This window comes from Rhagoletis zephyria, unplaced genomic scaffold, assembly GCF_001687245.7.
Source record: "Rhagoletis zephyria isolate East Lansing unplaced genomic scaffold, Rhagoletis_zephyria_1.1 Rzeph_scaffold_02656, whole genome shotgun sequence".
NCBI classification, from domain to species: Eukaryota; Metazoa; Arthropoda; class Insecta; order Diptera; family Tephritidae; genus Rhagoletis; species Rhagoletis zephyria.
Genome location: NW_016159740.1, coordinates 26383 through 29592, shown reverse-complemented (window position 1 = coordinate 29592; position 3210 = coordinate 26383). Strand labels below are relative to the sequence as shown.

Here is a 3210-nt window from a genome sequence, read left to right as displayed (position 1 = left end):
TGTAAATTTACACCAAGTTTTAAACCAGTGTGCTACTTGAGACAACGTTCTAAACACAATTCTTCTGTCGATTGGGAAGTTCGCGGGCATATTTTGCTTTGTAATTGTAAGTACATACATTTTTGTGTGCATGGATATGTTTGTACATATATGTGCTGTTTAATATTCGATTAGTTGTTGAAAACAATTTCATTAAGTAAATATTTCCGTCATTTGTGGCTAAATTGAAATTATTAATAGTTTGTATTTAGCAGGCCATGCCAGCTTAACCAACAGCAATAGCAACAGCAACATTTACAACATTGCTAAGAATACCCGCATTAGCTAGCACATTTGTACATACATACATACATATGTCCGTGGTCATAAGCAATAACCGCTTAAGTCGACTTGAGAAAGAATTGAGTTATATATGCTATCGCATTCCGCAACTACTATTCCATGTGTATGTGAAATCCTCATCTCGCCAGCTAGGCTATTTAAAAAGTTATATACGATCATATTTGGATTACCCCATAAGATTAACGTTACAATCCAAATTTTTAAAACGTTGTTTCTGGAATTCAGTTTTTTGGACTTAGGCGGTCATTGCTTATGACCACAGAAGTATGTATGTATCTAAACACACACATAAACATGCATTTGTATAGCTACTGAATGGCTTTACTAGTTTGTTGTCCAATATTGTTGCACTTATTTTAACTATGACATTGTTAACGTGGATGGTGAAAGGAAAAACGGGTTGCTGTTCCAATTTGTATGCGCACGGCGGCCAATAAAGCTTATAAGAATCACAGAGTAAAGTGGCCAAGAAGACAATGCAGCAGCACAGAAAAAAAAGAAGCTTAAATAAAGCAATCAAATTAGTGTTCTATACACTCGCTCAGATACGATCAGATACATACATACATACATAGACATTTATGTAAGTGGTACATGTGCCCATTCGGGTATCTATGCATATTACACTTACTTGCATACACACACCCGGCCTATTTACAACCCATACTGGCACATTTTCATAAAGATTTTTAATTGAAAATTTTAAAAATAAATATTGGAAATTGTGGCAATTTAGCGACAAAAATAAGTGTAGGTCTACGCTTGTTGTTGTTGTCATTGCCTGGCTATTACTTGAAATTTAGCAGCGTTATTGTATGCACATGTGTGTATATATGTACATATATGTGTACACAAATACCTGACAGTCTAGTATTTAGATAGAATAAAATAATAGACAATTAGAGGATGCGCCTGTGTACGTGCGATGGAGGAAATATATTTATATGTATAAGCTTTTAACTTAGAAGGAGTGGCCAGAAAAAGGGAATCAGGCCTTCAAAACCTTACTCCATCTTGCATACCTAAGTATAAGTGATCTATCGGTATTTATTTTAAAATTTAAATGTTCGCTTCAACTTGATTTCATGCTCAAACATGCTACTCGAATACATCGGGTTATGCATTTGCGTTTCGCCTGAAAATTTAATAGTAATGAAATAGTAAAACAATCCTGTCAAAATGGCAGAACATAAGAAAGATTTTAGTCGAAATTTTTCGAACATAACCTGTGTTAAAAAACAAATGTATTTGTCGAAGTTTACGAAAAACTTTTCCACGAATTTTTTGTTAGGAGCGTCATTTGACAGTGTTTTTTTTTACGCTCGTTATTTGTTGTCCTCCAATAAAAAAAACAGCATATTTATCTTCCTCAAAGATATATTTCGAATTCTGATTTTCACAACATTTTGATCTCGTGTGTCTACATTAGAGACATCTAGAACGAGCTTTAAAAATCTTTATCCGTGAGCTATGTTTTGGTCGTCTCGGATATGGATTAGTCATAACTGGAAATTCTCCGCAGGAAAAGCTTTATAAAGCTTTGTAGAGGCTTTATGTTGCTCGCGTTCAGAGCAAAAGCACAGCATGATTGTATTCTTCTTTATTGGCGCTGTAACCTCTTAAGCGATTTTGGCCGAGTCCAAAACAGCACGCCGGTCGTTTCTCCTCTGCGCCAACTGACGCCAATTGAAAATGCCAAGTGAAGCCAAGTCCTTCTCCAAATGGTGTTTGCAACGCAGAGGCGGCCTTTCCTCTTCCTCTGTTACCAACCTCGCGACCGGTGTTGAATACTTTCAGAGCGTTTGTGTTCATTCGAACTATATAACCTAGCCGCTGGATTTTAATTCGCTGCACTAGGCCTTGGGGTAATCGCCATCGCCAACGCGCAAATGCCCGTAAATCTTTCTCAGAACCCCTCTCTCGAAAAATACAAGAGCCCCATCATCAAATGTTCTCAGGGTCCATGCCTCCGCGCCATCCTCCAGCACAGCGCACTTTTAACACCAGTTCAGTTTCAGTTTTCAGTTTTGAAAAACTACGGTTAGTTGCACGGAAATTGTATGCTCTTCGATAGACCAGTTTTCGTTCGTCTGCGGCCTTTGATATCGTAGAACGAAGCCACTTTCTCGGTAGATTCACTTCAGTGGGTGTATGTCTTAATTGCAGCTGAACCTGTATGAGTAGTAGCATTGCTGTTGGTTAGAAAACTATTTACTATTCAAAAATTTATATTTTTAATCCACTTTTTCCACAGCTCTTCCATAGCTCTTCCGAAACACAATTTGCTAAAATTCTTCTTACAACTCAAAAAAAAGTCTAGTGTAAAAATTGTTTGTTAGCCATTAAACGCTGCCAGCGCCAATTGCGCTTTTGTAGTTTTTGTTGATTTTTTGTTTTTTGTTTATTTTTCCTTTTCTAAAACCCATTATTGAGCCGCATAAACGCTGAGGTATGCATTTGTGCGCTTATATGTATGTGTGTGTATGAGTGCGAATTGATGTGGACAAGTACTATGTGTTTGTGTGTGTGTGTGTGTGTGTGTAATGCGCCCTGGCCACTTTTTTTTGGCCGCCCAAAGCGAACATTGTTGCTTAAACATAGAGCGGCAAAAAACTAGCAACAACAGCCGTGGTTCACATGTGTATTACATGATTTGCCAAACAACCCAGCAGCCATCAACAACATCAACATGAAGCAACATCAGTGCAATCATTGCCGCCATCGTCTTCGTCAAAATATTGCAACGCTGATGCGTTCCACAGTGGCAGCGGCAGCGGCAATGGCATTGGCAGTGGCAGTTGCCGCAACTATTCTAGCCCGCTTTGCTTTTTCTCCACATCTGCTGCAGTCATTGTTATTTTCTTCGTT

General features: G+C 38.1%; 1 long non-coding RNA gene across 1 annotated transcript in view; it reads left to right on the top strand.

Moving 5' to 3' along the window:
• Positions 1–522: 522 nt before the first annotated feature.
• The window catches only part of LOC108367372 (uncharacterized), a 14144-nt gene continuing 11456 nt past the window's right edge, over positions 523–3210 (top strand). Inside the window, exons 1-2 of the long non-coding RNA XR_001848241.1 lie at positions 523–610; positions 800–803. This is a non-coding gene — a long non-coding RNA (uncharacterized LOC108367372). The remainder of the gene's footprint in view (positions 611–799; positions 804–3210) is intronic.